This window comes from Cygnus atratus, chromosome 1, assembly GCF_013377495.2.
Source record: "Cygnus atratus isolate AKBS03 ecotype Queensland, Australia chromosome 1, CAtr_DNAZoo_HiC_assembly, whole genome shotgun sequence".
Taxonomy (NCBI): domain Eukaryota; kingdom Metazoa; phylum Chordata; class Aves; order Anseriformes; family Anatidae; genus Cygnus; species Cygnus atratus.
In genome coordinates this window covers 116,951,521-116,963,556 of record NC_066362.1, presented here as the reverse complement: position 1 = coordinate 116,963,556, position 12,036 = coordinate 116,951,521, and positions in this window count along the sequence as shown.

Sequence of the window (12,036 nt, the reverse complement as noted above, 5' to 3'; positions counted from 1 at the left end):
GTTTTGCTTCTTAAATTATGACGCGCATGATGCACGCGAAGCATTTGTAATCTCTGGATATTTCCAGCAGTTTGGGGGCGGGAGGGGAGGGGAAGGGTGGTGGGATTCCTAAGCAAAATGAAGGGGAATAACTCACCCTAACTCACCTCTTCAGTGAACCTTAGCATGTTGTCCTTGAGCTCCACAGCTGAGCCATAACTGCAAGCGAACCTGATTTGCTTATAGCCACAAATTACTGTAGCAGGCGAATTAAAGATCAAAGTGTAAAAGGATGGACATGGCCAAAGATGTGACACTTGTTGAATTTTGGAAGGTACAGGACTAACGGAAGAGAGGCATTATTAAGATGTGGATAAAACTGATGAGACAAAAATGGGTGTTTGGACACACACAAACAAAAAAGTAATAAAAAGTTGAATTATGAGGGGAATTAGAAATAAATAGCAACGTTTGCTACACAACTCCGGATCTGAGGAGTGTTCTGGAGGAGCTTAACAGCAAAGAGATCACGTATATGGAGAGGAAGGGATGGTCACATCTTTCTGAGCTTAATTTAAGTTCCTCCACAAATACATTCAACAGAGCATATGATTTTTAAGTTTTCCTTCAGATACACAATTTCAGTTTGCATCTCAGTTTTTCTGGATGGATAAAGTCTACGGGTGTTTCCATTTCAGGAGGGATGTTGGTAGCTATGTAAGTGAGGTCGGAGGTGACAGGGCTTCTGAAAAGCCCCTGAATTTATATGGCAGGTTACTTGGTGATCCTGAAGACAAGGTATTGTGAATCTGTACCTTACTACTTGGAGGAAGGATTTTGAAAGTAGTACTAAAATGGTGTTGCTTTGGTGAAATTAGTGCAGATTACTTCATTTTGGTATGGTATAGTATAGATTCTTGGAATAGAGGTGGGTGAAGACTGGGGACTCCCCAGGTGGTGACATCCAGTCAGAGGAAGAGATACAATAGCAGATTAAGGAGGTGGAAGATGCAAGGATTCAAACGGGATGTTTTGGAAGAGAGTGCTCAAGTACAAATTTTATTTGGCATAGGGGACTAGCAAGAGGGCGTTTAGGCCTGAGCTTACCTAGGTCAGTGACGTTTTGTCTGGATCCGTAGCAAAGAGCCAAGGCCCATCAATCCAACGGCAGCGATGGTGCCAGCAGACAAGTCTACGAGGTGGGGAAGCCTCATCTCCTCCACAGCCACGTTATACAGGGTGGGAACCAGGCAGAGGAGGCGCTCAGCTGGGCGCTCAGAGGGTGGATGTTCACTGTTGGGGGAGGTTGATGCCAGCCAGTGTCAGCTGCCTGGGTTGTGACCACACTGACAGGAAGGAGAACAGCAGGTGATGAGGCCCAGACAAGTTCAAGCTGAAGCTCAGGTTCAAGCAAGCTCAGTGCAGGGCTTGCTACCTGCAGGGCCCTGCGGAGGAAGGCATGGGGTGCCAGGGAGGAGGCTGCTAGCAAGGCAGCAATGTGGGCACGAGGCCCACTGGGCCCCCGGGCAGCCTCATTTCGGGGAACTGTGACACTTTTACCTAGAACTTGGGGAACGAATATGTCCTACACATTTGGTAACTAGGGAGAGGGGGTGTTCTGAGGGTGGCTTTTTGGGGGATCAGGTCTCCTTGATGCCAGCAGCTACATGCAAAGCTGCAGAAAACAGCAGGTGGAGAGGGAAAGCAGCTTCCCCGCTGCACTGGGGGCCGAGCAGACGCTACAGGGGGTTACACGGGGTGCAGCACCGCCGGGTGAGGCTCACCAGGCCTGAACAAGGACATGGGGACAACAACTGATCCAGCAGGAGCTTTGGCCGTGCCTCTGGGGTGGTGTCACCAGGCTGGAAGAAGTGAAGCGGGTGTAGGCAGCCTTGCTGCGGAGAAGGCTGGGCTCTCCCACAGCTGTGGTGCTGGGGATGGGGCTGCGGGGGCTGTTACGAGGAGATCACCTTTAAAAGGTCCAAAAGAACAGGCACGGGTGAGGTGCATGCGTCTCTGTTTACTTTGGGAAGCCATAAAGAAGGGAAAAGGCATCTCTTCGTGACAAGAGCAGGAAGGGCTTGGCTTCCAGCATCACGACATGGCAGCAATGTCCGCGGTTTGCAGGTAGATGCCGGTCGGCTGATGCCGAGGGCCTCGTTAAGGCATTAAAACACTGCTGCTGCTGCCCCTCCTGGGGCATGACAGGGCATTGGGTATGTGCAGTGGATGGAGCAAGTATGGGGAGAGTGGAGGTGGGTTGGAAATGGGTCTGTTGCTAGAGCCTGCTGCCTCCCCCCATCCTTCTCTGAGCTACTGAAGGACAGTGGTTCCTCTCTGGCAGAGGGCAGCATGATCAGTTTTTTAACCTGAGGGAGCACCCCTCCCAAAAGTCACTCCTGTCCCACCATTTTTGTCATGCAGGGTGTTACCAGCCCCAAGTTAAAGGAGTACTGCTGCCCAGATTATAGGAAACGGCACACGGTTTGGGACTGAAGCTGGTGAAAAGAAAAACCATATGAGAGCAGGCAGAGGAGAGCAAAGCCGGGGCATCAGTTAATTGACAGGTTAGTCAGAGGTTGAACAAAACAGTTGAAAGGGAATTTTAGTCTGTTCTATTTGAAGACATGGAAATTTTAGGTTTCTGAGGTTTATTTTCTCTAAAACATTATTGCCGGTGGGCCACCCCGCAGACTGCCTGACCTTCGCAGCAGTTCCCTGGAGGACTGACCCCACAGAAGGCTGAGGTGCAGGCGGTGGGTGGCTTCGATCACCTCCTGTCTGCAGGCAACTTTCAGGTGGGTACAGAAATGACCAGAACTAAACGGGACCAGGAATGGCAACATCAAAAAAAAAAAAAAAAAAAAAAAAGAACTACTGCACTTCACTCAGAAGTCTAATGCCAACTTGAAGGGCCCACCGAGGTCCTCCACACACCCACATCCCCTGGGACCAGATCAGCCTAGGGATACCAGTCAGCCCGAGCCAGAGGCTGAGCTGGAGGGGGTTTAGGGTTGTTGCTGCTTCATACTCTGCCCAGTCGTTTATCTGATAATGCTTCCCAGGCTGGTGCAACGCTGAAGATGTCATGAGCACACGGGAGGGTGGGTTTTTAGGTGGTAAAGTGATCGGTTGTGCTTGAGGAGGCAGAGGTTCCTGGGCAGATCAGCCTGGGAATGTCGATACACAGCCACCAGAGAAGGGTACGGATACCTGATACCCAGCTGGCAGATTTAAAATACATAAAAATGGTTTCAGTGACAGGTTGACAGAGTATAACGTTACTGAGAAATGCCCACAGGGGTTCAGTGTGGTGGTGCCCTATGGGGGTGCCCTCCCAAGCACTCACATGGCATGATGCTATCATGCTTTGTAGTAAGATACTGTACTTTCCCCAGGAACCAGCCTACAACAGACTGTGGGCTGGAGGATGTCTTGGGAGAGAGAAAAAGACCTCAGCTCCACATGGGTTATCTATGTGGATAGTCATCATTATCCATCACGGTGCTGAAGTGCAACAAGAGATTTTGGTATTCCCGAGCAAGGATGAGGGAAATTGCTTTGTCTGTGTGCACTGCATGATGCTAGTGCTGTGTGGTTATAAGCTAAGTTGCACTCTGACATCTAAATCCTACTTCAGCATCTTTCAGCGTTTACCTGTGTGCCCCAGGCAGGACTTCTGCAGGGCTGTGCCAGAGATAGAGCAGAAAACATCTCCCTTGAAAAAATAAAATGAAAAGAATGGGAAAAAATAATCACTGCTTTTATGAGATGTACTTAGAGGTAATAGTAGAAAAATTTTAAAAAGGTAGGAAACCAAGAAGGAAAGGAACAAAGTCCAGCAGGGAAAAAAGTCTGGGCAGACAAAAAAAATGATTTGAATGAATGCTCAGTGAACCTCCCTCCATCTTGGTTAATGGATAAACAACGCGTGTGTTCGGTAGTTCACGGTAACTTTGAAAAACTGCTTTGGGAGCAGCTACAAAGTAAAAGGCAAAGGTGGGGTGAGCTTCTCAGCATAGAACAAAATGAGCTGGCAATTATCATAAGTGCAACTTCAGTTCCTAATTTTCAAAATCAGTGTAAAATGCTGTTTACAGAGATTCATGGAGTCTTCAGCAATTATTGCTGCGCTATGAAGAATACCACAGATAATGCTATCGATGGCTTATTTACACAATTACAAATTGGAGAACATAAGACAGCCCATGAATGAAGTGCTGCTGGGTTTGAATAGGTACTTGATTGCCCTGTGCTCACCAGGAGCTGCCTTCAGCCTGCCAGTCCTCTGGTCCCCACCGGGAAGCTGCAGGTGAGAGCCCGAGGACCTGCCAGCATCACCCCCAGCTTCCTTCCCCTCTGCCTGCAGCCATGAGGTGTTTTGGGCATGATGCTGGATAATGCATGGTGCGTATCGGTGTGGAAACTGCATTAGGAGCAAAATAAAAATTAAAAAAAAAACTGTGTTCTGCTGAGAAAGGATCTTGGGAAGGGATAAGAAGGTTTGTGCTGGCAGATTTTGGCACCTGGATGGAGGGGTGGAGAGTTTCGCTTTACTCTTTCCTTTCCTCCTTGCCAGTTACTGCCAGTGTTTGGCACTTCTGCCTTTGGAGAAAAGCCCTAGGGAACTCGTGAGCTGCATGGGTGGTGGATGCAGGGCAGTGGTGGATATATGAGTTCAGAAAGTGGGTTTTCTATGGCTGGGGAGGAGGGAAGTGCATTTCTTCCCATTTTCTGGAAGCTGGGTGGTGTGTCTGCTGTCAAAAACTTGAAAACACAGAAGAAAATCCTACATAAAGCAGAAGAGCTGCTCACTGCTCTCTTTTTTGCGCCTCCTTCCTAATGCAGTTGCTTTTGCAAGCTATTGGTCTGCCATAGAAGAAATCTATTTCCCTCTCTCTTCTGGCAAATCTTCCCAAATGTCTTCTATGCCTTCTGTGCTTTTTAGTGGTTGTGCTCATGTCTCCTTTCCAATATACACATCACCTTCTCTTAACTTTTACCTTCATGCTCTTAACGTTTCTGTCACTGACAAGCATCCTTAACATAGGCTTTTAACGTAAGCTTAGCCTTCTCTTAGTGCACTTAATGCTCAAAAGGGAGCTAGAATTTGGGTTTGAGGAGCAGGCTGGCATCAGGAGAAACTTCTAGGCCAGAGGATATGATGTAGAGGATAGCTCAGTACTGTCCATAGATCTGTGCCTGTCACTGACATTGGCATATCCACCTGGGTAGAAGACAAATAGTTTGAGGCATTTATTTGTCTGCTTGCAAGGTGACTCACTTAGCCAGGCTGCCTGACAAAGCATTAGGTGCTGTGACGTTTTAAAGCTGTGAGGGCTTCAAGTCCCTCTAACTCTCCCCTACATTAGTTTAATAGAATCACAGAATCATAGAACAGCTCATGTTGGAAGGGATCTTAAGGGTCACCCACTTCCACCCCCCTGCCATGGGCAGGGACACCTCCCACCAGACCGGGCTGCCCAAAGCCCCATCCAGCCTGGCCTTGAGCACCTCCAGGGATGGGGCACCCACAGCTTCTCTGGGCAGCCTGTCCCAGTGCCTCACCACCCTCACAGCGAAGAATTTCTTCCTAACCTCTAATCTAAATCTCCCCTCTTTTAGTTTAAAACCATTCCCCCTTGTCCTATCATTACATACCCAAGTAAAGAGTCCTTCTCCATCCTTTTTTATAAGACTCCCTAAGTATTGAAAAGCCACAATGAAGTCTCCCTGGAGCTTTCTCTTCTCCAGGCTGCACATCCCCAACTCTCTCAGCCTTTCTTCACAGGAGAGGTGCTCCAGCCCTCTGAGCATCTTTGTGGTTCCTTTATTGAGATTCTGTTTTAAATGTTGGCTTAACTTGAATTACTGTGCAGTTCTGTATTCATTTTTCTTGGTTTGGCTCTTGCTGTGCTGAAATGCTGTGAGTAGTGGAGTTCCCTCTTCACTGCCATGCTGGTCACATCTTTCTCTCCCCACCTCCATCCAGTTTCCCCCAATGTTATTGACCTGAAAATCTGTGCTCTTCAACCTCCCTTCTTTATCTGGAGCTGTGTGCTCCTTCTGCATGTGTATGTGCAGTCTCCTTGTGCCCTCCCTGCAGGATGTGCTGTATCCTGCACATCTGCCCCCACATGAGACTGCCCCATGCCCTGCCGTGCTTTGTGCCCTCTTGCACCACATTCCCCCTGCACTGGAGAGCATCTCATTCTGGGTGAGCCCATCTCTAGGTGCTCCTGATCTGCTCTCCTGTGTCCTGGCCTGGTTTCAGGTGATTTCACGTGGCGAGTTGTTAGGCTGGGTAATGCCTGAATGCAAGTTCGCTATCTGTGGCATCAGCTTAATGATGCATAGTTGGTATTTTGTGATGGACTCTGAGCTCCGCAGACTGGGAAAAGGCCTTTTCACCTTAGGTCTGCAGTGGTTATCAGGTCCGCAGAGGAAGGAAATTGTGATCCAACTAAGAGCAAATGGGCAAGAAAGAGTTATACAACATTTTCATTTTTGCAAGAAAACCACCTTCACCATTCCTGCCTCCTGTCCTTTATTTGCTGCCTCTGTTTGGATGGACGGTTCTCCCAGGCAGAGTTTATCCCATCTGGCAGGGGGCAGCCCCGTGAAGCACAGCATCATGCGGCTGTTTGGGGCAGGGGCATGTCAGTGTCATAAAACCACCGCTGAGCAGAAGGTACCCGAGAAACATGGTCAGAAAGGACAGATGTGCGGTGACAGGTTAAAAGAGTGTGGGAAGAAAACACCAGGGAAGGCGGGGAGGTTTCTGAGCCACCAGGTTTCACATGGGAGGAAAGCACGTGCTCTGGGCCTGCAGTTGAACTCCAAAAAGCAAACAAACAACCGATGGAGACCCTTGGACCACTTTGAGTCTATCAGAGGAGAGAAACTTGTTTTAATCCAAGTGAAGCCACCTAAAGCTGTCTCAGATGTTGAAATAAAAAGTCTCTTGAGAGTCCCTGCCCTCAAAAACTATACCAGATTCGTTTTCGTGTGACTACTTGCTTTTGATTGTGGCAAAGGTTTGTTCTGAATGAAAATTTCCAGACATGCGAAGTGGCTGTGCTGGCAAACTAACATTTTAATAGATCTGAGATCTCAAAGCTCCCATGCACTATTACCCAGCTCTCTCTACCTCCCACTCACAACACTGATATTAAGATGATGTCTCTGGATCAGGATGAGCTTATTTCCCTCAAGTTTGGTGGTTTTATTTTCTTTTGTTTCGTTTTTTTTTTTTTTTTTTTTTTTTTTTCTCCAAAAGGAGGTATCAGTGGAAAATTAGGGTGTTTCCATGAGAAGACAGTGAGTCATTAGTATCTGTGTTGCAATAGCTTTATTCATAAATACTGTTAAATTATTCACATCTTTAATTTTATGGACATCACGAAACAAAGGATAGTTTTTTCCACCCAGGAGGATGTTTCTCTGGTCATCGGAAGCGTGTAACCAGCCCTGAGTGCGGTTGTCACCTCAGGAGCCCCTGCTCCAGCCCTCCTTCCCAGCCATTCCTGTGACCTTTAAAACTCTTTTGGGCTGACACATCGAGCCAGATCTGTGTTTGGGGAGGTTTATAAGAATGAAGATGAAGAGAGATCCTTCTGCTGTTATATCCTCCCACCTCCATACAATCCCTGATGCTGGGATTTCCTCACAGGGAAGTGTTTAAGCCACAGTTTCAGCGTCCTGCTCCCTCCCTCCACAGGTGCCCCTCTTCAGGCTCACAAAGCCTAGGGATTTCCCCCAGGGAAATCCCATGCCCATGCCCACCTGGTTATCCTGTTTTCCCCTGTACTGCGCTGAAAACCCAGACTGCTGCTCTGCTCCTGGTTTTCTCCACGTGATGAGCATCCCCCTTCAGCGGTGTCATACCCACCCCATGCGTCCCTGCTTTGGCACAGAGTCTGCGCACAGTTCCTCCCTTGCACCCTGTTCCCACCAGACCCGTTATTTGTTAACTTTCCTGCAGAGCAGCATCAAAGTCTTGGTAGATGTGAAGGTCAGTGACATCTGCCAGCCCCACATCCTCCCCCACATATAGGCTTTTTATACTAAAAACTAAGGAGGCGGCAGTAGGTTTTACCTGATTTTGCTTTAAACAGATGAGCTGAAGCTACTATTCCTACCTCCTCTTTGAGGCACTGCCTGTGAATGTTTTTGCAAAAAAGTTGATTTCACTTTCTTCCACAGCCTTCTCTTCCTTGAGCCTCCCTGTGCTGGGATTGCTGGCTGGCCACAGCAAGTCTTTTGGCAGACTTTCTGCTTCTAATGTATTTGAGAAAGGGTTTATTATCAGCCCCCATGCTGCTAGCAAGTAGCTCCTTGGATTTTTTTTTTTTTATTTTAATTTATTTTCCTGTGGCTGCCTTATTGTAGTCTTGCATCTAATTTGCCTAATTTCTGCATTTGATTTCTACTGTTTGAAGGGTGTCTGTTTGCTTTGAGTTGCTCTGTTGTGCTGATGTTTAGCCACCTGGGGTATGTGGATATTTATTTTTTTATTTATTGCTGGTACACATCTACTCTGAGCTTCTAATGTGGCGTCTTTAAACAGATCCCACTGTTGCAGGGCTCTTCTAGGAAAACTTGGGCAGACATCACAGCAGACGAGGCTTTCCTGCTGCGCTCCATATACAGCTCAGAAAGTTAAGTCATGGAGCAGCTTACAGATTTCCTTGCAACCTGTGCACCCATCCTCAGGCTCAGCTCACTGACCTGCTGCCTGGTGTCCCTCCATCCCTGCCCAGCACAGGACGTGGATTAGGGGGCTGCATCTAGGGCACGTGCCCCGGAAGAAGCTGGCTGGTGTCTCAGAGCAGGAGTGGGATTGCTCACAGATTATGGGCTGGGAAAAGAGGGACTTTGTAGCCTCAGTTTTTCCAGTAATTCTTGACTTTTGCCTCTGTAATAACTGGTGGGCAGTGACAGAGGACTTGTGGATTTCTGTCAAATTTGTGAACAATCTTTCTCATAAAATCCCATGAACACACATGTCCCTGGGTATGACAGTCTTTTGAAGGCTCTGTTCCACTTAGAAAAGTTCTGATTGTTTCTATTACATTTGGCCTTTTTTATTTCTTCTTTGAATTGCCAGTTAGAATATTTTTAAGGTAAATATATTTGGTGGAAGCTCAAGGTCAGATTTTTGTTTGTGGGCTCCATTCAGAAGCTACTTTCCTTAGCCTCCCTTCCCCTGTAACTTTATATTGTGGTAAATACAATCCTTTAGTCATGCAAAAGCTGTATTTTTAGCACGCTCTGCTTGGCTCCTTTCTCAGGAAGCACAACCATGAAGTTCTGTCCAGCTTCACAGGCCCTGCCCTGCTCTCCCTCCAGTAGTATGTTCACTCCCATTAGACAACACACTCAGAAACTCCAAAGCTACTGCTGGAAAAACAAAACAAAACAAAACGAAACAACAGAACAGCTTTAACTTCTGAGAGCCCTTCTCAATGCACTTCAACAAAGCAAGCTGTGAGATTTCCTCATCGTTTTGCTCACAGGATTCAGAAGTGCTCCTCATGTGGTTGTTTCCTTTCAGTCACCCTTGCAGACACAGAGAGAAACCCCTGCAAACCTTTGTCCCCAGAAAATGCAGCCATTAAATGGAAAGCCCCTGAGCAGTGGGCAACACCAAATGAACTCCTTGTTAATTTGGGAGGTTTAATCCTGTGCAGCCTTCACAATGACAAAGGTGCCACATGAGGTGGAAGGGGACAGGCAACGCAAGAAATACCATGAGTGAAAAAGGGAAAGGATATGTAATTGGTTTCCCAAAATCTGGACAACTCTTCCCATCCTTTGCCCACCTGCTGAAGGGATTTCCACTTTGAAAGACCAGTGGTGATACAGAGGCTCCCTTCTAAAGTGACTTCTGAAGTGGTTATGAGTGCTCTGGCTGGGCAAACATGTTTAATCCCAGCTCTTTCACCCAGGGGCATCATTCTTCCAGTGTCTTTTTCCTCCTGTCCTTCAGCAATACCTGAATTGTACACAAATCCCATCTTTGTTTTGCTGGAAGAAATAGTGCAAACATTTAAGGACACTTTCTTTTCTCCGTCTCCAGCTTGAGGAGGTGGGAAAAAATGAGTCAATGTTTACAGCTGCGCTAGCCAGAGCAGAGTGAAAAACCAAAGGTGAAGCTCTCTCATGCTCCTCATATGCCAAGAACGTGAAGAGAGGAAGGGTTTCTCATCATCGTGGAAAGTCTCTGATTATTCGTAGTGGCTTGATTATTTTATTGTATTTTTTCAGAACAAGAAAAAAAACACTATTCTAAGACATCACTAGAGGAATTAATTTGACAAGCCTTTATCCAAGTGAATGTTTGAATTTTGAAAGGAAAAAGAAATGCGGCATGACTGACAAGGTCCTTTTAAAACACATAATACATTGAACTTTACATGACACTTCTGTGGGTGTTAGTCTAAAAAGCTATCTTTACATGTAACTTAGCAAATGAACTATGTAAGGCAAGGGCTTTACCTATATGCGTTGTCGCTGAGTAGTACTATAGGACTGTGAAACCTGACACACTTGTTCTCTTACATCCCCATGTTCCTGGGGAAGAGGCTGGTGTATTCTTGTTGTTTAAAACGCCTAAAAAGTTTGCTTTAGACTAGCTATTGCCATTTATGTTTTGTGTGTTGGAAAGAATAGAGCTAGGTATTAATACCACTAATCTGAGCCAGTTGATTCCTAAAGAAGTGAGGGGCTCAGACTTGGAGAGGTGCACAAGGAGCTGGTGGAGGTAAAGGAGGTGCAGGTCTGGCTCTCACCACAACTCACTGCCTGTTTTCCTGGTTAGGAAATATTTGCCTGCTGGCTCTCCCTAAGATTAGGAGAGGGCTGGGGGGTCACATAACCAGGCCCTGTCTCAACCTGCTGTTGGGAAGAATTGAGAAACTCAGTGGTGGGAATTCAATGGCCCTGAGGGCAGGAGCGAGGAGTGCCAGCAGCACTGGGGGCTACTTTATAGGGCAAGCAGCATTCTTCAGCTCTAATTAGATACCTGTAGAGAAAGGATAACTTCTTCTCATTGCTCCAAAGAGCAAGGATGTAAAATGCTGCAAGTAGATCTAGCCCAAAAACATGGGGTTTCTATCTGTAATGAGAAAACTGGCTTATTCCTGTTGCCCTTTCCATTCTGGTGGTCTATGCACAGATGGGTAACCCCATTATTTTCTTCACTGGATTCAGACACCAAACAGCTACCTCCAGCCCCTCCTTTTTTAGGAGGTCTTGTCTCCATGTGAGAAATGTGGACCAAAGCCCTAAGGGCTGACACCTCGTTACACTTGCTATAGATAATATAATCTTTACTTTTTCTGGACCTCTGGGTCAACCTCACCCTTCCTAGGGGGTCTCTTTGCAAGTTTTTCAACTCTTCCTTGAGGAGTGGTGCTAAAAACTGGCCAAACACTCTCTTGCATAGACAATCCCCATGCAGAGGAGAGCAGATGATTTGGCCATTTTCTCCAATTGATAAGGAAGAAACTGGGTACATCCATCTGACTGCAATGGACTTTCCATGCGTAGCTGGTTCCATTTCATTTTTCTTTCATGTCTGTTTGCTTGCTCTGAATTTCAGGATGACTACCACGCTCCTTTTAGCATTGAATTAAAGAAACATAGGATACAGTAGCAGCTAGACTCACCTATTAATCAAATTAATGTGTCTTGGTAAACCAATTCAGAATACCTTGGTGCTTCCTGATGTGATTTTGTAATGTCTCATGACATTCAATATTTTTGTTAGGGCCCTTCTTTCCAGATTCATGTTATAATGGGGGAAGCTAAGGTTTCACTTAGGAAGAATTAGCAATAAAGTATCTAGAGCACCTGGCTGTAGAGAGTAATTGGCAAATAGGACCCAAGTGCACCCTAAAGTCTCAGAAAACCAGAAGGCAAATAAAAAGCACATGCAAATAACTGTTGTTGGCTGAGCTCGCTGGAAAGGCCCTCACACGAAATGTGCTTGTCTGAATGCTCCTGCAAATAGGAGTTGTTGAGCACCAATACCAAGTTCTCCAAGATGCTCTG